Raw genomic sequence first — 26,816 nt, forward strand, 5'->3', positions numbered from 1 at the left:
TTCCTCCTGCCAGTAGTCATCTTGCGAGGAAGGGAAAAGATCCTAACAGTGGATCTGAGACACATTTCTGACCATCAGCCTTCTTGTCTCTCTCAGGAGAGACTCATCAGATGTGAGATTGTGCTCTTAACGGGAAGGCTCAAGTTCACTTTTACAAACTGAGCTTCTCCGTTTCCTTCCCTCTCTCCTTCTCCTCGGGGACCCAACTGTCATACAGGTAGACCAGGTGGGCCACAGCATGGATAACACAACTGGGACAACCCATCTGTCTGGAAAATTGCATTGAGTGCAACACCAATTCAGGGGACCTCAAGTGCCTGTGAATTCACATTTGCCCTTCAGTTTTTCTCTGTGCAGGAGGCGACAAAGATGATCCCTTCCTGTAGAAAGCTTGTGGTCAAGCAGGGAGACTTGGGCAATTTGTGTCAAGGAAGAGCTCAGAAGGCAGATAAAGTTCCTGATTTCTCCTCCATGAGGTGTTAAACTTGAGACTGGCCAGGGGATGTCAGCTATGGGCACGAGGTATAGCAGTAACCTTTCTAAATCTGCCACCAACTTTTTCAACGTGTAAAACTTGCCTTTCTTACAAATGACTAATGCCATTCTCTGTCAAGTTGAACATTAAGACTGTATGTATCAAAGTAATGTAGGTCCAACTTAAAGAGCTAGGAGGCTTAGGGGAAGGCCACATTCAAGCCAAAGAAAGCAACAGAGTTTGCTGGAACATTCCAGAACTTTGCCTTGGTTACGTAAGAGGCAGGAACAGCTGGACACATACCATGATGTAGGGCAAACCAGGCAGTCGAGGGTTAACTAACCATTAGGGCTTCGGACCCTGAAGACAGCGTCACACTATAGTTAGGATTGCGCTGTAAAAATTGCTGGCTGGTTTCATATTGCTTTGAGTCCCTCCATCCCTTCAAAATCCTAGTGTTTGACAAAGCTGAGAGCCACAAGATTATCCACTTATTCCCTGAAGTCCCTTCTGATGAAGATGGCCAGGTGAAATACAGGACACCCAGTTAAATCTGAATTTCAGATAAACAAGAGTCATTTTTTTAGCGTAAGTGTGTCCCGTGCAATATTTGTCTATCTGAAATTCAAGCTTAACTGCGAGTCTGCAGTTTTTATTCGCTAAATCTGGCACCCTTACCTCTGATTCCCTTCCAGTTGCTGCAACATGATAAATGCCACCCTCCCCACTTCAGAGCTAATATTTTGTAAGGTGCACCATCTAGTGGTTACACGAACAAAGGGGAAACCAAGACCCATCTCTAAAGAACTTGAAAACAGCCATCTAGAAAGCGGAAAAGAAACAACCATACTTTAAAAATCCTTAAGAAAAAAAAAATGTTTGACTTACTTCTTTGGATGCGGTGTCTGATCAGATCGGCAGCTTGGAGGGTCCAGCAAATATCTGAAATCCCTGCCAAATCAGCCAGGGTTTAAACAGCCACACTCACCGGCCTGAGGCCTTGGGCGCCTCCTTCACGTGGAGGCGAAGACACAGCCTTGTCCTTGCTCTGTTGTGGTTCCTCGTTCCTAGTTACTGCTTTACAATAAGCACATGGCCTCCAGCCATTTCTATCAAGTACAATAAATGTCGGGCTGGTGCAGTTTTATTAAACCCAACCAGGCCTGTAGGGAGACTCGAGGAAGCAAGTACTTCCTGTGTACTATTCTACCAAGAGGGTAGAGTGTAAGGGGCTGGCACCGTCCAGTGGGCCGCTGGCTGCACCCTGGAATCACCTGGGGTGTTCGTAAAAACACCAGCGCCGGTGCCTCCCGCATTCCTTCTCTCTCTTTCCTTTCACCTCCCTCCCCACCCCCTTCTCCTTCTTCTCTTTTTCTCTTTCTGTTTAAATCATGTGAGTCTATACATCTACCTGGTATTACTTTAAAGACGTGCACGAAGACAAGAGATGGCGCTGAAATCAGATTTCAGTTTAAAAGTCGAGTTACTTTACGGACAAAATCTCTCATCCTCAGTCCGTCCATGGAGGCCGTCTCTGTGTTGTTTTGTTTTCCAGACAAGATTGAAGGGCTTCCCTGTCTCTAATTCAGTTTCTGTGGTTCAGTGACTTCATCACAAATACTCATTAGGAAACAGTACAGACACTCCACTGGTAGTTTGGCCCAGGATAAAATTCCAGAGCTCAGTTTGTTCTCTGAATAAGTTTTAGGACAAACTGGAGGGTGAGAGGAGTTTGGGGATGGAAACTTAATTTCCAACATCTTCCGAACGCTCAAGGTGTCTCTATGATTTTAACAATTTTAATAACGATGAAAATAATACCTGCAATTTATTGAGGGTCTCTTATTGGCCAGATATTGATCAGAATGCTTCACACACGTTATCCTTTTTAATTCTCAGAGCAACCCAGGCAGCTGGGGATTATATCCCCCTATTACACACGAGCCAGCTGAGGCTCAGAATTCGTATTTCCTAAAAGGACACAGCTGGTGAGCGGCAGGGCTGCTTTTCACACCCCAGCTTTGTGTGACTGCACATCCTTTGCTCTTCCTGCTCTGATGTTCTGCCAAAACCACAGTGCATAGTCCTGCAGATTCCTTCCCCGTCTGGGCTCGGGCTTGTGATGGAGAGCTGTCTGCCAAGTCACTCACATGTCAGTGACACTCCACTGCCAGCCACAGCTGCCCAGTATTTTAAGGTGCTTGAAATCAGATTTGAAAAAAAAATATTCACTTCTTTCTGGCTGGCTTGAGAAGTCAGAAGGTAGTTTTCATTTTTTATGGCACTTACCTTTGGGCAGTTGAGTCACCTTGGGGGTCTTACTGGGGCTTTGGTGATGATATTAAAGGCTATCTCTAAGGATCTATGGAGCGCTCCTTGGAAGGAGGAACAAGAACAACCATTTGTGAAAGCAACAGTGGAGACATACTGACCCAGAAGCCGTGTTTTATAGTCAGTCGATTCCTCGTGTTCCAAGGCTCCGCATGCTGAAATGTCACCTCCTCTGGGAAGCCTTCCGGGACCCACCTCTGTCCCAGGCCAACGAACTGCTCCTTCCACTGCCTTTGGCACTGGCCTCTGTGCTCCGTCTCAGCACACTGCAATCAGAAGCAGGAGTGCGAGCACATACATACATCTCTTTCTCTAGACCATGAGCTCCCTGGGCAGGGCAGAGCCGGTCTAGACTGGCTTAGGCTTCCTCAGGGAGTTTGTGGGTATTTGGGAGGAAGGGGTCCCAAGACACGTGGAGTAGGCAATGGGCTAAAGGGAGGCACCTTTGGGGAGTCAGGGTTTGTGTGGATTCGTCACTGGTGAGGGCTTTGAAAATGTTTGTGGTGTCGTGGTACGGTCTGCCTTGTCTACGTCACAACCTGTGGTTTTTCTGAGCACCCTAGATTTTCCTGAGCATCTTTAGCTTCTCCTCTGTGACCCCATAGCTGTCAGAGGACTTAACACAATCTTTCATTCAACAAGCACTTTTTGAGAGCCCGTTAGGAGCCAGGCACTGTGCTGGCTGCTGGGCTACAAAGATAAACAAAACGATCACGGCTCCTGCCCCCTGGACCTAACAAAGGCTGACACTCCCCTGGACCAAAATGCTGTCCCCAGAATACCGGGAGCTCCTTGCAGGTACAGACTAGGTTGCATTTACTCTTTAACATTTTCCTTTCATTTTTTTAGTTTATTATGTAATTCACACACCATAAAATGCATCCTTTTAAATTGGACAGTTCAGTGGTTTTAGTAGATTCACAAGGTGGTGCAACCATCACCACTCTCTAGTAGCAGAACATTTTCATCAGCCCCGCAATAAACCCCATACCCATTAGCAATCACTCACCACCACCCCAGCCCCCAGTCCCTAGAAACCACTGCTCTACTTACTGTCCTGTGGGTTTGCCTTTTCTAAGACATTTCATGTAGATGGGATTATGCACTGGGGTGGGCTTCTCTGTCCGGCTTCTTGCACTGACTGTCGTATTTCCAAGGTCCATCCATGTTGTAGCATGGATTAGGCCTCCATTCCTTTTTGTGGCAAATAATATTCCGTGATGTGAACACACCGCCTTCGGTTTACGCAGCCATCTGCTGCTGGGCGGTTACAGTTCCTTCTGTATTTTGTACCTTGGTGTCTTCCTCCTCCCTCTCACTCTCTTCTTGCCTCTCTCCTCCATCCCTCTTTCCCTCCCTGTTCCTCTCTCAGATGCCTGTCATTCCACGCCTACCATGTTGCAAGCACTATGATTAAATATCTGATAAAGGTTCCAGTCTGAGGTACACTGAAAGCCACCATTTAAAAATTTTTAGGGGGGTAGGGTACAGCTCAGTGGTAGGGTGCGTGCCTAGCATGCACAAGGTCCTGGGTTCAATCCCCAGTACCTCCATTAAAAATAAATAAATAAAAATCTAATTACCTCCTCCTCCTCACCAAAAAATTAATAAATAAAATTAAAAAAAATTTTAAGTAAGTGCTTTATTTTTAAAATAGTTTTAGATTTATAGAAATGTTGCCAAGATAGTATAGAATTCTGATACACCCATCCTCCAGTTTTCTGCATTGTCAACATCTTACGGCCGGGGGGTACACATTTGTTCCAACTAAGGAACAGCTTGACATTTGTTTTTTGTCTCCCATTGGCTCTACGGTGTGACCCTGGGAGAGTCGAGCCCTCTTCCTTCGTGTCTGTAGAATGAGAAGGTTCAAACTGATGATCTTCCTACTGTGATCGTTTATACACTAAGAGATGACTCGTTACGTCCCCTCAAAAGCCAGCAGATTCCAAAGTTTGGCTCCTCTTCCTTCCATATCCATCCCAGGCTGTTGTTTGCAAGTAGCTTTTGTCCCCAGAGCATACGCCCACCCCAGTCCCATGTTTAAAACCTTCCTTGAGGACAAACCCTGAGAAAACAAGCCCCAGCCCTTGGCCACGTGGATCTCCACTTTGAGGAACCCGGTGAGCGTTCCAGAGCAGCAGTGCCCAGAGCGGGTCCCCGGCCTGGCCTCCCTGCTCCCCTGCTGACGCAGCACGAGGGCCAGAGGGATGAGGGTCACAGGCAGATCCACACACCGCACGATGCCGGAGACTTTTTCACCCCGAGGGGCTGTTTTGGTTCAGCAGCTCCTGTGGCTCCAATAAGTTAATCACTGATGATGAGAGATTAATTTGTAACTGGACAGCAGACAAGATAGTTCAGGCTCCGCTGGGGTGGCACTGAACTGTGGCGTGGACATTTCTCAGAAGACACCTGGTGTACAGCTAGGCGCAGAGGCTGAGGGCTTCAGGTCCACACGGGTTCCTAGAAGCCACTTGGTCCAAAGGGAGGGAAGACGCGTGGAGGGCTCTCCTTGCCTCTCTGCAGCATAGATGCTGGTCTTAGAAAACCTGTCCAGGCAACAGCCAGGCTCAGTAGAAAAGTCCAGTTGAAAAAGTCCAGTTAAGAGGGAGCACTGGCCTGCCAACCCAGCTGAGGCCCGTTGACCAAACAGTGTGGGAGGGGAGGAGAGGCGGAGATGAGAGAAAGGAGACAGGAGGCAATGGAAAGATGCAGAAGGATATACGGCAGCCTGCGGTGGGGGTCAGGGATGACGGGTGGTTCCTACAGCTTGAAGCACCCAGCGTGGGGACTGCGGCCACTCCAGGGAAGGCGGGTCTCGGAGGGTCTGCCCTTCCACTGCACATGCATCTCCTCTGTCATCCCCAGTTAGCCCCTCACCCTCACGGGCCCAGAAAAGACAAGTGAATCATAATGTGCAGGTCCCCTGGGGCCTGACCCTTGTGCTCCAGACATTGCTTCTATATCAAGTAAATTGACCCTTTCCTGCCATAGTGGACGTGGCCACAGATGTTGGCTGTGGTGCTGGTGTTCTGTCAGCTTCAACACTCTTATTTCCAGCCAGGATGGTTTGGAATCCTGCAGTAAAGCGTATTTATCAAGGAGGCCCCGGCAATACTGCCCTGACGGCTCTGGGCTCAGAAGGCTGGTCCACAGTCTCGCTAGAAGAAGAAGATGAGAAAAGGAAAGTAAATGGAACCAAAAATAGGAATGAGGTTGCATTAAAAGGGAGTACAGTGGAATTTCTTTGCTGGGTGCTGGAATGTGGGCTTCCTACCCAGAAGGCTCTGGAAGCCCAGCTGAGTAGTGGGGGATTTGTGCTTGATTTTCCACCAGGAGCCTGATTCTCGTCATTGAGACTCAATCCCATTGCCCTTGCCTATGAACGCGCCCCAGGTGGCATCCTGTCTCTGCTTTTGTTCCTGCTGTTCCTTTGACCCAGAGTGTTCTCTCCTTTCTTCACGTCGCTCATCTGGGTCAAGACCTGGCTGAGGCGTCATTTCCACCAGAAAGCCTTAGTGAACCTTCAGGCTGGACCTCAGCTCCTCCCCTTTGGTATCTAGGGTTGCTTCCATCCATTGCAACAACATCCGTGGGTTCTCTACCCTGATAGGGTGGCTTAACTTCACCTGTGGCACCTTGTTAGACACATAAATCCTAGATGCCCGAGTCTCCTGGGGTGAGCTTGGGAAGCTGTGTTCTTCTTAGTTTTCATGTGAGTTTTGGATGCCAGGCCATGGTTGGGTCTTTTCTAGACTCTGTCCCCTGGGCCTGGGCCTGGGGCTTAGGTCATGGACAGTGCATGTCTCTGTGGCCCAGACAGCCCTCGATCCTGGTAGGAAGGGCTGCAGATGTGTAAGACCTGTCTGTTTTATTCACGCCATTTTCATCCATTCACAGCTCCCGCTCCGTACCCCGGACGCTGTGCTGGGGATCTGAGAGCAAACCCAAACTCAGTCTGCCTCACACGGCTGACAGTCTAGATAGGGAGACAGAGGCAGATCAAATGACCTACACACATCTTATTGCAAAGTGCAATATGGAGCTTATAAAGGAAAAACAGAGCTGTTCTGAACCTACAACAGGGACCCTGGCAACAGCTGGGAGGTCAGAGAAGGCCCAGCTGAGCCCCAAAGGAGGGTTGGTGGAGGATGGGGGGAGGAGTAGGGGGCAGTCTGTCTCTTACTGGGTTCTTCCCAGAACTGTGCTCTTTTGGAAGCTGGATGGGGAGGCATCAGGTGTGTAAGTCCTGCCAGATACTAAGAGGGTTTCCAGGAGTAGCTTTTTCTCACAACCACCCTATGACCCAGCCTTCATTTCTGCTCTTCTGCTGTCTCCTCTTACCATGAGCCTCTGGGAGACAATGTATTTGTAAGCAGAGGAAAGACTTTCTCCAGGTGGGGAGCTGTCTGCTAGCTGTAGCTAGCATATACAGTGCCGTTGCTGAATGTCAAAAAGGTGCACTTCTCTTTAACTGACAGAATCTCGCACCGGGCACATGGCTTGGCTAATGAAGGGCAGGATTTAAGCCTCGGCCTCCAATGTCCCTCCACACGCTTCAGTGAAGCACCTTGTGCAGCAAACAACTTGGACAACCTTCCGTGGTCACCTTGCTGCAGTCTTGAGCAGAAGAGCAGAACGTTCTGGCTTCTTGGCTCTCCCTTGCAGCTGGAAGATTTCTTTATCCCAGAAGGAGATAATTGCATCTTCTGTGGCCATAACTCTGTTTGGACACTTAGACAAAAATTTTTATGTATTTTCCAGAGGACTGGTTGTTGTTGTTTTTTTAAAATCTAAATCAAAAGATGATTATTTTAAATGTGATCCAAGAGAGTTCTTTCATAGGGTAATCACACACACTCTGTCTGATAGGCCCTGGCATTGGCATAAAGTTCAAAGCAGAAAATGTGGTCAGATGAGGCAAACAATGCTTTTTGATTTGATTTGATTTTAGCCACTGAAGCTGGGATAATTTTGGCCTCCGAGTGGCAGTGGGCCTCAAAAACCTGGTAAAATGAGATCTTTTAAAGGGAAGTCTGCCTAGTCCAAACTGCCTAGAATGAATGGAAGAAACCTTGTTATGTTCAGGAGCTGGAAAAAAGCAGCATTTGCTGGTGGAAGAGAACTCTCATCACACGCTAGCCAAGCTGGAGAGGCCCTGGGGAGGCACCTCTCCCAGATCCTTCCTTTTACCAACAGGGAAACTGAGGCTCGGGGAGAGAATGTGGGTTGGCTTAGGTCACACAGTGAGTGATGGGGCCAGGCTGACGCCTGACAGGGGCATCCTTCTGCACCCGAGCCTTGTCAATGGCCAGCAGCGTACAGAGTGAGGAGGGGGTGAGCTGCATGGGTGACCGTATGTATGGGAAGGTGAGAAGGGGACACCCGGGGCTGGAAGAAATGGTGTCTCACCAGTCCAGTGTGGCCCCTCCTCTTTCAGATATGGGAAGCCGCTTCTTCTCAGGAGGGGTGAGAGATAAACACCGTCTGTAGGAGAGGACACCAGGAACAGAGGAGGAACTTGGACTGGAAGAGAGGAAGACGGGAGTTCACCTTACAGATCACAGAGGGTGTACAAGCGAGCCATGTGCCATGTCACTGTTTCACAAGCGAGTGTGATGTTGGTTTGGGGTGGGGGAGGGCTGGGTGTCAAAATGACTTCCTGCCTTGGGTATCATATCTTTCCAAGCCTGACAAGTGTGAAAACACTTTTGGTTGTGAGGATAACGTGCGCTATAGGTGGCCGGGACCTAGTGGGTGCTCTGTAAGTGGCAGCATCTCTCAGAAGAGACCCTGCTGAGGAATGGGGAGAGGAAGGCGACGTGCTTTCTCCTTTGCTTCTCTCCCAGTGCAAATATTTTCTGGTTACAAGCAGGGAGAGAACCCTTTCAATAGCATAGGGCTTTGTAGGGCTGGGTCTCACATGTTCACTGTGGCCAATGACACCCGATGAGTTTAGACGTTTTTCTTGGTGGGAACAGGGACTTGAGTTCTTTCCAGCCGCAGCCCTAAGTCTATGGGTTTGGTAGGCCCATCCGGCTGTAGAGTCATAAGCATCTTACATTGTAAAAATATTTCCCATTTGCTTAAAATCAAATCCTGGGGGTGAAATGGTGCTTCCAGAATCCACTGAGTTGTAAGTTGTTGCCTCAGAACTAGAGAGCTGGACCATGCGGTCCAAATGCCTCAGTTTATAGGTGTCAAGGCCTAGAGTCAAGGAAGGAAGTAGTGCAGGACTGCTGCGGAATCTGAACAGAACCAGAGCTAGGACTTGCCTGCCATCACGCCCAGTCTAGTGCTCATGTCCTTCTGTATGAATAAAATTGAATAAAAGCTGCTTTGAAGAGGAGAAGATTATAAATATCAGACCATTATCTTAAGAGCAACTTTAATACATGTAAATATAGGTCCAAAGCTGTTTGTTTGTATTTTCAGTTTAACACGCATCAAAACCCTGCAGTCTTCAAACACCACTGTGGACACTTGATTTGCATTTACTGAAGCCACCCCAGTGAGCAACTCTGAAATAAATTAAAAAGAGTGGTCAAGCCTGAATGCACAGTGAGGTTTCCATGTGCTCAGCTCAGCAGATTCAGGTATGACCCCTACAGAGCTTGGACTCTGAACTGGCACTAACATTCTCTATGCTCAATGACCATTTCACACAATGAATTCATCTGTGTAATTGTGCTTAGCTGTCCCAAGATTAACTCTATGTTTGCATGAAGATCAAAATGCTTACTTTAAAAAGTTTGGTTTTCTTCCATTTCTGTCTTATCTGGGGAGGTGTTCACGCTTGGAATTTCCTGGGCTTTTCTTTTTAAAATCTCTTCTACGGATGGAGAATGTGAGGGCAAGAGTGTGTGGGTACGTGGGGTGGGGGGTGCCTTACCTTTTGCTGTTCTTTTTTGGAGACAATCATTGGCAGTCATTCTTCACTGTTCTGTTGTCCTCCTGTCAAAGGCAACCCAGAACACTGTGATCTTAAAGTGGGTAACAGCATTCTTCATGGTCCCCACCCCCAGGTCCTACGTTAGTTAGGATTCTAGAATTCTGCTTTATTAAATTTTTTTCTACGGGGTTACAGTTTACATAAAGAGAACACCCTGGAGGGTGCATCTTGGTACACTTTTATGTACACATAGACTTCTGCTTCGCTAACACCTTCAGTTATTGTTTGGTACCACTTGCTTCTGAAATGTCTGTTCTGAGTTTTCCCACAGATTGCCGCAACCGAGTGGGGAGGAAGCCAACGTTTGGAGCTGCTGGAAGGGTGGTGGCGTGATTCGAGTCAAAAGGATTTCACTTGCCACTGTGTCACCTCCCTTGTACTCTAGGCACAAGTTCTGGGAGGAACGCTGGAAGGCACACTGCGCTTTCGCTCGCACTGGGGATCAGCAGGGGAAAGGGAGATGTCTGAATGGGGTGGAGTGTTTCCACTTAATCATTATCTCTGATGACCTCAATGAAAACCAGGTCATGCTGGCTGTCTGCATGGGCACCTACAACGAGTGGAAAGGAGGCCAGGTTCTTAGGAAGCGATATGATGAGGTAGAGGATGGGCAGAACAAAATGAGAGGGGAAAGCGGGATGGCTCATATTTCAGCTTCAGTGTATGATTGATTTTTGTGCTTGAAGGGTCCAGACTGCCCGGGCTATTTCAAAACAATGTCAGGAGAGGAGCGGGTGTGTTTTCCAGCACCCTAGTGAGCGCCCAGGACAAAAAGCGGCCTCGAGAACAAAGAGGTCCTTCCCTGAAATAGGAAGCCAACTATTTACTTATGCAAAGTCATGTTATAAAAGGGCTTTATAAGTTGAGTTGCAGCTCCTGAGCTCTGGACTGATTTCTAGATTTGTCTCAAAAGGTTTCTTCCGGAGGAAGGAAAGTCCTGAAGCTCTCAGGTCGAGCACGGGCTCAAACAATTTAAATCAAGTAGAGCCTCCACCAGCTCCAAGTTGAACCTACCCAGGTAAACACCCTCAAGACAGCTTTTGAACAAAGACGACCATATTACCATCTCAGCCTGAACAGGTCTCACATCCTGGTTCCAAAATTCATTTAGTGAAGTTTAAAAAAAAAAAAGTTTCTAAAAGGAAATTCCCTTTTAAATCCTCTGAGAGAAATCCTCTCTCCCTGCATCATACTCCTTTGGCAAAACCACAACCCCAGTTAGATCTGAGTCTCCGCTCTCTTAGCACCTGACCCCATGCGGCCGAATGAAGTTCGAGAAAAACATGCGGCCAGGCTCGTAGCTCACACTTTCGACTTATGACCTCAGACCTCAGTGGCTCCTCAGTGCCGCCGGGCAATCATCCTGGGCGTCCCTAGTCAATACAGATGAACACAGCCCACTCAGCCAGTGTTTGTTGAATGAATAAATAAATGAATTGTACGTAGGGTCCCACTTATGCTATCATTCTGCTTGTCCAAGTTTAAAAGTGAGTTTTATTTTAAAAACAGGTTTTTTTTTTTTTTAAAGTGAGCACTGGCCTGGGACCCAGAAGTCTTGGACTCCAGTCCTAGCTCGGCCACTTGCTAGCTGGGCGACCCCAGGCTCGTCACACTTCCTCTCTGGGACTCAGTCCCCTCCATGAGATGAGGTGGCTGGGCCAGGACACCAGTAGATGGAGAGTCTCTCTGGATGCTGGTTCAATGAGTGAGATGAGGGCCCTACCTTCTGCCGAAGTTCACAGATCTGTGGTTCTTCCTTGAGCCAAGTTAAGTCCACGGCTGGGAGTCAGTCAGGAGAGGGAGAAGTGAGGTCACTGACATTTAAAGGAACCAAGGAGAAACAGTTGCAGGAGGACCCTTCTCTTCTTTATTGGTCTTGGATTTTAGTTTCTGGCCCTGCAGCTGGAAAGGGATTCCAAAGTAAGCAAACCTGTCATGCTAAAAGCAGTGACCTTGGTTCTGAGCAAACTTCAGAGGGAGTGCAGCGGAGAGATGACATTGGATTGGGATTCCGGGACCCGGATTCTAACCCAGCTCTGTCGCTGATCATAGTCCCTTCCTCCTCTAGGGCCTCAGCTTCCTCATCTGTGTAATGAGTGAATTTAAGTGTCCTAAGCTTTGATCAGGCTTCCGTCATTTCCCAGCACTGGTGGCATCTTTTTGCCCTTTTAAACTTGTCTGCCCTGTTTCAGATAAGAACTAGCACAGCATCGGCAAGTTTATGGTTTTACAAGCCCTGAAACGTGCCTTGCAAATAAATGATGAAGGCACTGGAGTATTCCATGGAAATACCAAGGTCTTGAAGAAGAGCAGGACTTTGGAATTATAAGAGGAATGGAAAGACATTGATGGTAGAAACACCTACCTTTGATCTTAAAACCAGCTGGACAAGCGGCCACAGACTGAGGGAGACCCACTGGTGCTCAGAATACTGTCTGGCACTTTCCCCCAGGATATGGTAGAGTGAGCAGTTTGGGTGCTGCCTGGGAAAATTGTTAAAAACAAATCAAATCTCCAGTGGGAAGATCATTTCAATTATCTTTCACTCTTTCTGATTTCCTTTAAGGGCTTGTTGGACTAGGATGCTTTAATAACTCTCAAAGCTTTGCTAATCTGTCCCCTTCTCTCTGACAACAATGTCCCCTCTGCCCTCACTTTTTATTAAACAGAGAGAAAGAAGGGCTCAAGCTCAGAATCCCTACTAGTCTAGAATTTGATAATCGTGTTTTGCTTTATTGCATTTATTTTTGTGGTTACTTCCCATTAGTGGAAAGTGATACTATTTTTCCATTTAGAGAAATTAAAATTTTATCTTAAAATACATGTATTTAAGTTAAGAACCTGAGTCGATGTCTATTAAAATTATTAAATAAGAGTGTGTGTTCTACACAGATATGACAACATACGGTAGATGGTCCCTGGGGTTTGGTGGGTGGCATTGCCCAGCCCAATCGGGCACCATTCAGATAGGGGATGTCCCCTGGACATTACAATAGTGCTTATAATGCCATTTAGACCTGCTGGAGATACTCAGCTTTTGGTCTTTTTTTTCTTTTTCTTTTTTCTTTTTCTTTCTTTTTTAAGAATTCTAGAACAGAACTATTGTTCTGGAGTCTTTTTAATGTAATTTTTAATTTATTAAATTTTTAATTATTTTTTGGAGGGGAGGGAGAAGGTAACTGTTTATTTATTTATTCATTTTTTAAAAAAATATTTTATCTTTATTATTTAATTAACTAGTTTATTTGGGAGGGGAGGTAACTAGGTTCATTTATTTATTTTTTAATGGAGGAACTGGGGATTGAACCCAGGACCTCATGCATGCTAGGCATGCACTCTACCATTGAACTATACCCTCCCCTCATTCATTTATTTTTAATGGAGGTGCCGGGGACTGAACCCAGGACCTCGTGTGTGCTAAGAACATACTGTACCACTGAGCTACACCCACCCCTCCGTTTTTGTTTTTTTTTAAAAATAAATGTTTGCCTTTTCCTGATCACTACTGTATAAAACTTGGAACTACATGAAAACATGTAAAATAAAAGGAGAAATTTTTTAAAAATATATGGAATAGAATGAAAAATCACTTTGTCTCTCTATTCAGAAATAATCACTCCTAATACATTGAGAAGTTTTTCTTCCTCAGTGCACAAACGTAGTTGTTATTATAATGTATGTATTTAATTTTTGTAGCCTATTTTATTTCCTTAATGTTATATCATAAGTGTGTCTTCATACCGTTCAAAACTCTTCATGAATATTTTAAACGGCTGTCAGGTCTTTAACACAGAGAAGCCTCCGAGCAGATTTAACCATTCCCCAGCTGGTGGGCCCCTGGTTATTTCCAGTTTTGTCCATTAAAATGTTATGATGGATATCATCATGCATCTGGCTTTGTTTGCATTTTTTTTTTTTGAAGTACAGTCAGTTACAATGTGTCAGTTTCTGGTGCACAGCACAATGTCCCAGTCATGACTATATATACATATATTCATTTTCATATTCTTTTTCATTAAAGGTTATTACAAGACATTGAATATAGTTCCCTCTGCTATACAGTAGAAATTTTGTTTTTTATCTATTTTTATATATAGTGGCTAACATTTGCAAATATCAAACTGTCAAATGTATCCCTTTCCCCCAGTGAAACATTGTTCACCACCTGAGAGTCTATTTCTGTTTTGTAGATGAGTTCGTTAGTGTCCTCTTTTTTCTTTTCTTTTCTTTTCTTTTCTTTTCTTTTCTTTTCTTTTTTTTTTTTTTGGTTCCACATATGAGTGCTATCATATGGTATTTTTCTGTTTGCCTGCATTATGGATGGTTTTCTTACAGTCCTTCCAAAAGTGGCATTCTTAGGTAGGAATACTTTTAAGGCTTTTGGGATACAGATTGCCAAACTTTCCAAAAGCATGGGACCTGAAGGTGCTCAGATCTGAACCCACGTGACGGGACACACTGGTTTGTGTAGGGCAGGCACGGTTGTTATTGGAAAGAGCTCAGATTTGCCACTTTGGACAAGTTGCCCAACTTCCCCACCTCCCGTTGGTGCAGGTCGGACAGGTCCGGTCCCCGTAGTCTGAGAGCCAGTGCTCCTCACAACTAGGCTCGTATTTCAGCTTCAAAACCACACATGTCATGAACTTCACCTTATGTGATTCCCCCTTCATGTAAAAGGATCAACAAGAGTTTTCTGGAAAATTACTAGTCACAACGGCTTAACATGCTTCTTTGCAGCTGAGCTAGGAAAGGTTTGACTAAACATCCTGACTTTGGGGAAGAAGCGTAAAAGGTACCCACACTTGCTGGGTGCCCACCAATCGCATGCCGGGAGCTGTGCTGAGAGCCCTGGGTTTAGCATCTCATTTAATCCTCTCAAACAGCTTTTCTCAAAGTCCATGACACAGAACACTGACTCCACAGGTTGCTATTCTGTGTTCCTTGCAAAAAGGATTTTGCTGCTTGGGAAAGGCTGTGTTCATCAAAAGTTAAATGGATTCTTTTACAGGACTGGCTAAGAAAGGCTTCCTGGAGGAGGTGGCTCCTGAGCTGTCAAGGAGGCTGAGAAATGCTCTGTGCACTGGCTGCCTCCCGCCCCCACCCAACACCGTGGTTTGTCTGGGAAACAGAACAGCGATCACTTCTTTGCAGAATCGCAGAAACTGCAATAAGCAGCTCGTGATTTATTGTAGAAAATCAGATAAGATTAAAGGTCTAGCTTCCATGAAGTGTTTCTAGGTTTACTTTCTAGATTTTTATGAATACCTTATGATCAAGAACACCTCATGATCACAACCAGATGCCTTCTGGAATATGGTTTAGTACTGATCATTGTCATTACATATCAGTGAATATAATTTGATGAAAACTTTTTGTAAAAGTCCTGGGTTTCACTGTATCGTCAGTCACCTCCGTGGGTGCATCTCTTGACACCAGGTGACCCTTCTTGGGGTTCTCTGTGCCTGACTTGGGGAGGTGTTTGTGTCTTGTCAGTAGGATGGGACATAGCAGCCCCAAACTTAAGAGCAAGACATACTTGAGATAAGTTGTTCTTTAACCTTTTCTCCTAAGTCAAAGTTCTCGTTATTTGTCTCCTCAGTTCAGTGCCACCAGAATAAAATGCAAAACTGCTCACCACAATATCACAGCCCCTCCCTTTCATACTGTCCATGTCCTAGCTTTCCTGTGCTCTGTTCTGGAACACTTTTCCACTAAAACCAGCTCTGTGTTCTGAGAAAACCTCCTATCCCCAAATCTCTGTCCCCCATTCCCCTTCCAGACCTTGCCCAAGCAGCCACCTCTGCCTGCTAGGGTTTCACTGTCCCGCTTCACCCCATGCTGCCCGACAAAGTCTGCAGTGCTCAAGTTGCCCCTCCTAGAAGCTCAGGAAGCCAGCATTGGGCTTTGGCATTCAACAGCCTGTGTTCAAACTCCAGCTCTAGCCCCCACAGGGTGACCGTGAATATGTTACTCAGCCTTTCTGAGCCTCAGTTTCCTAATCTGTAAAAAAAAAAAAAAAGTTGGTGGGGTTGGTGGATATTTACTTCACAGCTTTGTTTTTTAAAGATTGAATGAGACAATGTGACTGCAGTGGACATTTGGCAGTGTCTGGAGATGTTTCTCGTTGTCACACAAGAATGGAGGGGGTCCTACAGTACCAACGGAGGTCAGGGATGCTGCTAACGTCCCACGTGCACAGGACAGTCTCCGTGACAAGGAATTATCCCCAGGGTCAGAGCAGCAGTCCTCACACGTCCCATTTCTCTCTGACAGCTTTATTGAGGTTATAATCCACACGCCATAAAATCCATCCTTCTAAAGTGTAAGATTCATGGCTTTTAGTAATCAGCGTATATCCATCACTGCCATCAGTTTTAGAATACTTTCATTATTTCTCCCCCAAAACCCACCCACACCCCCTAGCCATCAATTCTGTCTCCCCTCCCCTCCCAGTCCGAGGCAACCACTAACTTACTTTGTCTCTATAGATTTGTCTGTTCCGGACTTTTCATGTAACTGGACTCATACATTATGTGTTTGCACCATTCTTTTGTTACTGACATCTTTCACTTAGCATAGTGTTTTCCAGATTCATTCATGTTGTAGTGTGTCTCAGTACATCATTCCTTTTTTAATGGAATAACACTATTGTAATGATTTACTACGTCTCATTTATCCCTTCATCAGTTGATGGATGTTTGGGTTGTTTCTTTTTGGCCATCACGAACGCTGCTGCATGAACATTTGTATACACGTTTTCTGGTGAGCATGTTTCCATTTCTCTGGGGTGTATATCTAAATTGCTGGGTCATACGGTAACTCTATGGTGACCTTTTGAGGAGCTGCCGGACTGTCCTCTAAGGATCCACACCCGATCAACCACCACGGATGTCCGGAGACTGCCTCTCCACATCTCACCTGGACGGCCTCGGTGCCTCCCAGCTGGAATCCCTTGCTGTGGGTCACCCTCAGCTGCACTCAGAGTCACGGGGAGAAGGAGTCACACGATCCCGCTGCCCAGGCCACACCCCAGGCTACTTACTGTGGCCTCTCTGGAGGGCGACCCAGGCAGCAGCCTTTCTGAAGCTCCCCAGGTGATGACCAGGGACCGCCAAGTGGGAGAGCCACAGAGACTCCGTTCCTCCCACCCACAGTCACCCTGCCACCCGAGTGCTGTTTCTCAAGCAAATCGGATCGTGCCACCTGCACTCTTCCTGAAACCCTCCTCTGGCTCCCTCCCAATAAAGCCTGAACTCCCCAGGATGCAGACAGGCCTCTGTGCCCTCCATCTACCTGCCTCCCCGTCTCGCCCCCTTCCCCTCCCTGACTCCTGCTGCTGGCACGTCTGGCCATGCTGAGCCGCCGCCCGTACTTTCCTCTCGCCACACTTCCATGCCTCTTCCCGAGGGCCTTCCCCCATTTTTTCATCCTCCTCTGGGAAGTCTTCCCTCACCGCTTCCATGGGAGGCTGGCTCGGCGCTGAGCAAGTCTCTCACCGGGCAGCCTTCCCTTCCTACTCTGACGGTAACCTCGTGATCACTGGCCTCGCGTCCCTGAGCTCCTCAAGGCCAGGGCCAGTGTGTTCTTCATCTCTGTATCCTCAGCCTGTAGCTGCCTGACAGGCAGTAGGTGGTGTCTGTCTGTTTTGGTGGGAAGGGCGATGAACGAAGGTATGAAGGAGTGAAAGCCTGCTGGTCCACGTAGGAGCAGGGACCAGGGAGGCAATCCCACCAGCTGCCCAGCACACTCTCCTGAATCCCAGCAGTAAGCCTGGAGCAGCCAGCAGGCCCCACTCACCACCCCACCTGGGCCAGTGAGTCCACACGCCTTCCACACCATGGCGACATCCAACTGCATTCCCGTCTTGAGCCTTGTTGTGTTTCCTTTCTCTAGCCATGGGCCTGGTGCCAGCAGGAAAAGGGAGACGGGGTGGGATGGTCCTTCTGCAGCCAAAGGCAAAGTACACCAATACAGAGGTAACTCATATAAATCCACTTTCAAAGGGCCCCAGTGGGGTGGAATGTCCATTGTCCCTTCTTTAGCCATAAACTTCCAGGCTGGAGAAGTCACTTGCCCTCCTGAGCAGCTATAAAGGGCATGTACATCCACCATCGGCAAAGAGCACAGACTGACATGTCCCTCTGGATGGGGCCTGGAAGGCGGCCCTATGCCCACTCAGCTTCCCCGGCCCTCCCCTCCGGGCATGGGCTGCGCTGCCTCTGGGGGGACCTGCTGCAGGCTGCAGGGCTTGGCTGCTGGTGCTGGAGGCTTCCGGGGAGCATGTGCCCTGTGAATACGGGCTCCCTTCCGCTGCCTGGCCCACACGGACGCCGCTCTAAGGAGCACTGAGGAGGGGGTCCGGCCCCGCTGTCAGCCACGTGTCAATGTCTCGGGCTCGTGGTTCCGTTTGAGGGAAAGAGTAGGGTGGGGTGGCCTGGAAGACCCTGAAGGCAGCTGTCAGCTCGTGTCACAGCTTGCCCCACCTGAGAGCCAGGCTGCGCCAAGTCTTCCTCTTAGGGCCTGAGTTATCAGGAAACCCATCGCTGGGAAGATCAGAGCCAAACACAGCAAAAAAATAACAAACTTGAAAATAACCCCTCTGTGTTTTCATTTCTTCTCCATCTGTCCTCTGCATACTCAAGGGGACAGAAAGGGAGAGCAGTGTGGTGGGGACAGCACTGGACGAAGGGGTCTCCCAGACCCGCATTCAGTTCCCACCCTGCTGCTGGTCAGCACCATCTGGGGTGAGTCTCTTTCCCTTCCACAGGTCTCAGTCTTCTCACTGTGAAATGGGCATATTTAATACCTCCACAGTTCATTCCACAGACTGAGAGCCTGCTACAGGCCTGGCCCGGCGCCGGGCAGGGGAGATAGAAAGGTGGGTGAGGTGTGATGCTAACTCTCATGGAGCTCCCAGTCCTGCAGGAAGACAGTCACTGAATCAGGCGGTTGTGATCCAGTGTGGCGAGCAGCGTAAGAACGAAATAAAAAGGATGACAAGGGCGGGCATTTAGTTAGGCTTCTCAGCGCTCGGCACTCTGCTCAGGCTTGCTCATGGCATTCAGTCCCGCCCCGACCCTGTGAGCCAACACCGCAAACATCCCCATGTCAGGGTGCTCAGGAAAGGCAGCCCAGAGGCGGAGGCGTGCGTGTGTGTCCGCTGAGATGTGCGGTGTGTGCAGGGGCCGTCAGGTGCAGTCTGAGGGTGGGAAGGGAGCAGCCAGGGTGCGCAGAGCCCATAGGTGGGGCCCACGGTGGGGCTGGGTGGGTGTTGTGGGGCTGGTGATGCCAGAGAGGTGGGGCGCAGCCAGGAAGGCAACTGTCAACCATGTGCAGGGGGAAGTGAAGGCCCCGGAGAATCAGCTGGGTGGCCGGCAGCAGTGTGCAGAAAGGATTGGTGGGGTGAGAATGGAGCCTGGAGCCCACAGATCTGCCAGCAGCCAGGACCCTCTTGGGAACTGCTGTAGTTGTGGGTGGAGGCAAGGCCTGGGCTGAGGGGCTGGAGGTCAGAGGGGGCGGATGGCCAGAGCTGGTGACTGTGGGCCATGGGGGTAGAGTGTGGTCAAGGCCAGTGAGATCACGGGCCAGGCGGTCCCTGGGAAGGGACAGCCCATGTTGGCACATCAGCCCACATGCCTCAGGTCCACTCCCAGAATGACCACTGACCCCACCCTCGCTATCTCAGCTGTCACCCCGCTGGGAGTGACCCAGAGGTGACGACGGAGGATCGGGCCTTCCTGGCCCACCAAGGACCCCGCAGAACGAAGATAGCCAGAGGCCAGGCCTGAGGAAGTTCCATGGCTTTATAGAAAAGACACTTTATGGACACTTGGTAAATGGAAAAATCCTCTCCTCTTCCTCTTACCGCTTATATTCATTTCCTCTTAAACAGAAGGTGTTCGTTTTAAATGTCAGCACTAAGTGTTCAGTAACAATGAGCTGCATCTGAGATTCCCAAGTGAAAGGTGGAGTTAAGCCCTGTCCAGTCAGGGACCCAAGGGCAGAACCGGTCTTGTCTGGTCGGTCATCTGGCTACTGAACTGCCTGCTACAAAGCCTGACAGGTAAAGAAGTTAGGGACTAGCACAGGATCGAGGAGCAGGGGGATGAAGAGACTAGGAAGCCCACCCTCAGTCCTGCAGGAATATACGAACGGAGTGTCTGAGCAAGGAGGCACGTCCACCCCGGGGGGGGGGAGGACGGCGTGATTATTCAGTCAGTGGTGCAGACACAGTGGGCTGACTGCTCCGCGAGGCACAGAGCTCCAACTATGCTGCACATCGCACATCCCAATAAAGCTCTAACATCTATTAAAGAGTGCATAGAAATCGATGGGAAACAATGTCCAATAGAGAACTGGATAAATTGTGGGATACTGATCCTATAGACTATTATCAAATCACTGAAGTCATGTTTCAGAAGAATATTTAGTGTTCATGATATATTATTAAGTAAAATAGCAGGCTAACTATGGAGAACAGTATGGAGGTTCCTTAAAGAACTAAAAACAGAGTTACCATATGATCCAGCAATCCCACTCCTGGGCATATGTCTGGAGAAAACTAATTTGATAAGATACATACACCCCAATGTTCATAGCAGCACTATTTACAATAGCCTAGACTTAGAAGCAACCTATGTGTCCATCAATAGATGACTGGATGAAGAAGATGTGGTATATTTATATAACGGAATACTACTCAGCCATAAAAAAGAACGGAATAATGCCATTTGCAGCAACATGGTTGGACATACAGAATTACCATACTAAGTGAAGTAAGTCAGACAAAGACAAATATCATGATATCACTGATATGTGGAATCTAAAAAAAATGATATAAATGACCTTATTTACAAAACAGAAATAGATTCACAGACATACAAAACAAACTTATAGTTACCAAAGGGGAAAGGGAGGGGGAGGGATAATTTAGGAGCTTGAGATTAATAGATACATACTACTATATATAAAATAGACTGAAAAAGCAAAGTCCTACTATATAGCACAGGGAACTATATTCAGTATCTTGTAATAACCCATTATGGAAAAGAGTCTCAAAAAGAATATACATATATATGTGACTGAATCACTTTGCTGTATGCTAGAAACTAACACAACATTGTAAATCAACTCCAGTAAAAAAAAATTGGGAAAAAACACTTCGAGAAAGTATACAGGTTATGATCATAATTTTGTAGACTAGTTTCCCACAATATATATGGAAGCATGTTCAGGTGCACACACACATATTTGAAGTGCGTGTGAGTCCACAAATATAGTGTATACTCATACATAACCATGTGTCATGAAAAAAATCTGAGATGAAACATATCAAAATAACATTAATTATCTCAAATCAGTTTTACTTACACAGTACTTACAGTTTTGTTCTTTCCTAAAGTTCCACAATGAAGATTCATTACTTGTATAATATGGAAAAACCAATACACATTATTTTGAAAATTAATCTATGATGGCTCTAACATTAAAATGATTTAAATGCTGTGTTGAAGGAAAGTGGAAAACAGCCGGGGGACCCTACCTCATGAAGGCTGGGAATCCAGTTGTCTGAGAAGTTCTGCTTTTTCCTGGTGCCCTGCCACAGAATGACCAAATGTGACTATCAGCTTCTGGAACTGGACACCGTGTGTAGGCTGTATGTTTCTGAGGAGGGAATCTGCTGGCCCGGCATTGGGAACCTGCTTTTGTGTTAACACAAGATAGTCCAGGGTGGCCCAGCGGGTCTCTCCCTTTCCAGGGGAAAAATTAAGTTCACGGTTAGCATTTTCTCAGTAAAAATTTTTCTCCTACAAAATTTTCTCAAACATTTGATGCCTGAAGTTACTCTGATATATTAGAATCTAGTTTGAGACTGTATTAGATTTAGTCCTGATTATGTATTTAACCATCTTAAGTTGATACACCAATATTTCCGTATGTAAGGGTTCTCAAAAGAATGAAGACTAACAACAGCCTGGGTCTCTGTTTTCCACAAGTTCTCCTGGTGATTCTGAAACACACCAGCTTGAGATCTCCTACTGGTGCCTGTTCTAAAGTAGTGGGTCTTAAACTCTGCTGTAATTAGAATCATCTGTGCAGTTTTTAAAGCTCCCAATGGCAAAACTACACCCCAGACCACTAAACTCAGAATCTATATATTTTCTAAGTTTCCCAGGTAATTCCAATGTGCAGTGTGGGTTGAGAACCATTGGTCTAATGAGAGCAATGTGAAATCCAGGTGCTGCAGTGCCTCAGCCTGAGAAACAGTTTTGGGAAGACCAGAGTGTGACTCATTTTGGGTTCTCTGTCTCCATCTGCTGGCCATCCTTCCACATTGCTATCATTTACTTCTACAACTTGAGTTTCCAAGACATGCTGGCTGCTTCTTGTACTTTTAAGAATGTTTGCCAGATAGTGAATATAACGAAAAAGAAACAGACTTACATATATAAAGAACTAACTAGTGGTTACCAGTAGGAAGAGGGAGAGAGGAGGGGAAAGATAGGGATAGGGGATTAAGATGTACAAACTACTATGCATAAAATAAATAAGCCACGAAGATAAATAGTACAGCACAGAGAATAGCCAACATTTTATAATAACTATAAAGGGAGTATAACCTTTAAAAATTGTAAATTACTATGTTGTACACCTGAAACTTACATAATATGGTACATCAACTATACTCAATAAAAAAAGAATGTTTGCCAAAAGAATCAAAAAGAACCAAGAAGAGTTAAGATTTTTCAAGTAATAATAAAAATAGCTACAAAATGTGTTATTGTTTATAATAGGATGGTCTAAATGTCAGAAATGCATTAAGATACTGTATCTAGGATCATTTATATGCTTGGCAAATAAAAGTGGCCAATAAATGTTGATTATTACCATTATAATTAGGCATAAGATAGATCCCCATCTTTAAAAATACATTTAGTGCTACTGTATCTGGCACGCTGTTGGCTATGGGTACCCAACGGTAAACAGTGTGTACAGTGAGAAACAAAGATCAGGAGATTGCATGCGTGTGGGGATGTGTGTGTGAGAGAGAAAGAGATTTTTAAAAATTATAGACTTTTGGGGGAGTATCTTGTTCTGTGAGTTTTGTCACATATACAGATTTATGTAATTACCACCCCAATCAGGATTCCAAACATTTCTATCATCTCCCCCAAACCCCCTCATGCTTCCCTGTAGTCGAATCCTGCCCCATCCCAACCCCTGGCAATCACTGATTCGTTTCATTCCTACAGTTTTGCCTTTTCCATAATGTCATGTAAATGGAATCACAGTTTGTTACATTCTTGAGAGTTGCCTCTTTTACTCAGCAAAATTTACTTCTTTCTGCTTGCCATAGGTAACTGATCTGAGATTTTTCTTCTTTTCTAAAATAAGTACCAAATATTATAAATTTCCATCTAAGACTTACTTTAGCTTCACCTATACATTTTGATATGCTGTATTTTCATTTTTGTTCAGTTCAAAGTATTTTCTAAGTTCTAATTTTCCAGTATCCTTTGAGAATCCCCACTTTGACCTATGGATTACTTAGAAGTATGTTATTTAATTTCAAGTATTCAGAGATTTTTTTCCAGTGATTGATTTCTGGCTTAATTTCATTATGGTCAGAAATCATACTTCGTATGATTTCAGTTCTTTAAAGTTCAGATTTGTTTCACGATCCAGAGGATGGTCTATCTGTTCTGTTGGCTACTGAGAAAGGAGCGAGGGTTGAAGTTTCAAACTATAATTGCTGGCTCACCATTTCTCCTTTCGGTTCTATCAGTTCTTGCTTCATGTATTGTGAAGATGTGTTGTTAGGTGCGTAGCCATTCGGGATTGTTATGCCTTCTCTGTGACTTCACATTCTTATCATCATGGTAAACTTTCTTGTTCTGAAGTCTATTTTGTAGTAGATAGCTACTCCAAATTTCTTTTTGATTAGTATTTGCATGGTGTATTTTTCTTTTTTCCTTTTATTTTTAACATATAGTGTTTACTTAAAATGGGTTTCTTATAAAGAGCATATAGTTGATTCTTGGATATTTTTACATTCTGACAATCTCTGTCTTTTAAAAGTGTAGTTAGACCTTTTAAATTTAATGTAATTATTGGTAAGTTTGGATTTAGGTCTACTAATTTTTGTTTTCTACCTGTTCCCTATGATTTTCATTCCTGTTTTCCCTCGCCTGTCTTCTTTTGGATTATTGGAATATTTCTGGTATTCCATTTTAATTTATCTACTGAGTAATTTATCTTTTTGTGTAATGTGGATGTGGTTTCTGTATGGATTACAAAATACTTAACTTTTCACAGGTTTTTTGGGATTACCATTTTATCACTTCAAGTAAAATGTAGACATCTTACTACCATACAGATCTCTTTACTTCCTCTGTATGCAGTAATTTTTATGTGTATTACATCTACACTCATTGAAGACGCTGTCAGGCAATAAGTTTTGTTATAACTGATTATACATATTACTAAAAGCTTAAGATGAGAAAAATAGTCTATCCAAATATTTCCCATTTCTGGTGCTCTTCCTTCATTCCCAAAGTTTCAAATTTCCCTCTGATGTCAGAGTTCTATTAACAAAATATTATTACATTAAGAAGTCAAAAGAGAAAACCCAGAGAATGAGAGAAAGCAATGGGCATCACTCTCTTGCTGTCGGGACCACCTTTCTCTGGTCAGAGAGAAGGGCTCCCCTCCCTGAAGTTCTAGGCACCTGCCTGGCTGCAGCGGCCACTGCTGCAGTGGGGAGAGGAGAGAGGCAACAAACAGGGCTTTCCCCCACTCTCTGACCTGCAGGGGCCCTCCTGCCTCTTCCTAGGACCAGAAACAGAGCGCTTCTCTGGGAGCTCTTTGTCTGCCTGGTCCGCAGGCCCAGGTCTCTGTTTGCTTGGAAGTCGGGCCAGGAGACACCAGAGGGGAAGAGACGGTAAACTTACTGCCAGTTTGGTGGTGCTCCGAGTTCTCCTTCCTGCCCTGATCTTCCTGCCGTGTTTTCCTGAGATAGCTGCTCCCGCACTGAGGCCAGGCCTAGAGTTGCATTCAGTGGGAGGGGCAGGGTGGGCTGGGACTGGAACGAGAATGAGAGATGGACTTTTATATCACAACTAGGGATGTGGATTTACAAGGCTGAAAAGTGCTCCCTTGGGCCACCCTAAATGAGGGAGAAATGATCTTTCCCCCACAGTGTGGTGGGTAAAAGCCCAATTCCTTGGTTTGAATTTTTACATTCATTTTCCACCAGACGAAATTTAGAATGATTTTGTCATTAAAATTTTTTATTTTGATAGGGATTTTAAATTTATAGATTCAGAGAGACATAGTCTTTTAACAGTACTGAATCCTACTTAGGAACATGGTATATCTTTTCATTTTTTAAAATATCTTCTTCAACGACCTTCAATTTTTTATTTTTTCACCAATCCTTGCATAGGCTTTGGTTAAATTATTCCCAGGTATTTTATTACTTTAGTTACTATTTTTGACGGGATCTTTTTTTAACATAAATACTTATTTCTTATTGTTGTTGTGTAGCAGAACTGACTGGCACATTTACTTTGTAACCAGCTACCTTACAGAACTTTTACTCTTATTATTTTCTGAGTTGATTTTCTTGACTTTTTGCAAATAAATTTGTGAATTCAGCCTCTCAGACTGGTGTTTTACAAATAATGATAGCTTGGAGGAAAATTTTTTAAAAATTCAACTTTTGGTTTATTTAATCACATTGCCCATCAAATCTTACACAATGTTTGGTAACAGCGGTAATGACAGGCTTACTTATTTTGATTGTGGCTTTTTTAAAAAGCAAAGTCACTGTCAAGATAGAAGTATTTCATGATGTTAATGAAGTATCTTTTTTAATTCTTTTTTTTTTAAGATATTTTCATCAGAAAAGGACATTGAGCTTAATCAGATACTGTTTTCAGCATCCATAGAGATGACCTTTGAATTTTCTTATTTGACCTACTAATGTGATAACATCTTGTTAAACAGAACTTCTAATTTAAAGAATGCCTGTGTTTCTACAGTCAATCCTAGCTGGTCATCGAATGGATTGCAGGGCAATAATTCTCAAGGAAGGGCTTTTTCCACTGACACAAGCTGGTCCTGTTTTGAATTATGTCCTCAGAGAGGCTGTACCACAACCATCTCCCTCCTGGCCCCACTAGTGTGAGCTGCTGTTACTGATAATGGTGTGACAGTCCTTGAGTGTGCTGGATGGAAATGGCAAATGAATGAGACTCTGGCCCCAACCCTAATAAAGTCTCCTTGTCCCCTGGAGCTGAGGAGCCCTCTAGTTTAGACTCAAGGTCTGTATTAGAAGCAGACGGATACTCCTTCCCCAAGATCCCACTCCAATGATCTTCCCCTAACGAGGAGGCAGATACATTCAAGCCCAGGGAGGACACTAAAGAGAAATGTTAACAATGGCACCATTTATTGAGAGGCTGTTCTGCGCCAGCTCTGAGCCAGATGCTTTACACACATTATGTGACCTACTCCTGAAACTCTATGAGGTCCCCATTTTACTTACAGATTACAGGTCAAGTAACTAACTTGTCCAAAGACATCACTTTTAAGTTGAATAGTTGTTCTTTAAAAACCCGGGTGTGATTCCAAAGCTTGTGTAAACTGGATCTGTAATATCTGAAGACTGGCCCTCAGGGATGGGTCGTAAGGCAGAACCAGGAAAGGGGTCACTACTCCCCTGGTAAGTGTGTGGCCTCTCACACTTCTAGACCTCCCCTTGCCCGTCAGGGACCTGTAGGGGCAAGACAGATGGAGGGCTGTTCCAGCAGGGGTCCGGGGGCAGCACCTCCCCAACACTGCTGGATCCAGATTCCCAAGGCATCCATGCTTAGCACCTCACCTAACAGTGCAGTCAAGGAAATCTGGCAGTTTAACTGGCATCACCAAAGCTCATGGTGTGTTGACAGTATTTCTGCCTAGTGCCCTGAAAATTCAAGGAAAACAGGTATCTGACATTTACTGAGTGCCAGAAGCTGTTCTAAGAACTTTCTACGTATTAAATTTTACTGT

General features: G+C 45.6%; 1 long non-coding RNA gene across 4 annotated transcripts; it reads right to left on the bottom strand.

Annotated features, from left to right (window-relative positions):
- Positions 1-3,681: 3,681 nt before the first annotated feature.
- LOC116157700 (uncharacterized) lies at positions 3,682-24,931 on the bottom strand. 4 transcript variants are annotated; one of them, XR_004141812.2, is made up of 7 exons: positions 24,713-24,931; positions 21,304-21,357; positions 12,127-12,244; positions 11,485-11,663; positions 9,702-9,763; positions 8,222-8,335; positions 3,682-5,970 (listed from the first exon to the last, which is right to left on the bottom strand). It is a non-coding gene; the product is annotated as an uncharacterized LOC116157700 (long non-coding RNA). The 4 variants fall into 4 exon arrangements; XR_010384449.1 differs by lacking the exons at positions 21,304-21,357; positions 24,713-24,931 and adding an exon at positions 16,804-16,932; XR_010384451.1 differs by lacking the exons at positions 12,127-12,244; positions 21,304-21,357; positions 24,713-24,931 and adding an exon at positions 17,567-17,625.
- Positions 24,932-26,816: the final 1,885 nt, after the last annotated feature.

This window comes from Camelus dromedarius, chromosome 16, assembly GCF_036321535.1.
Source record: "Camelus dromedarius isolate mCamDro1 chromosome 16, mCamDro1.pat, whole genome shotgun sequence".
NCBI lineage: Eukaryota > Metazoa > Chordata > Mammalia > Artiodactyla > Camelidae > Camelus > Camelus dromedarius.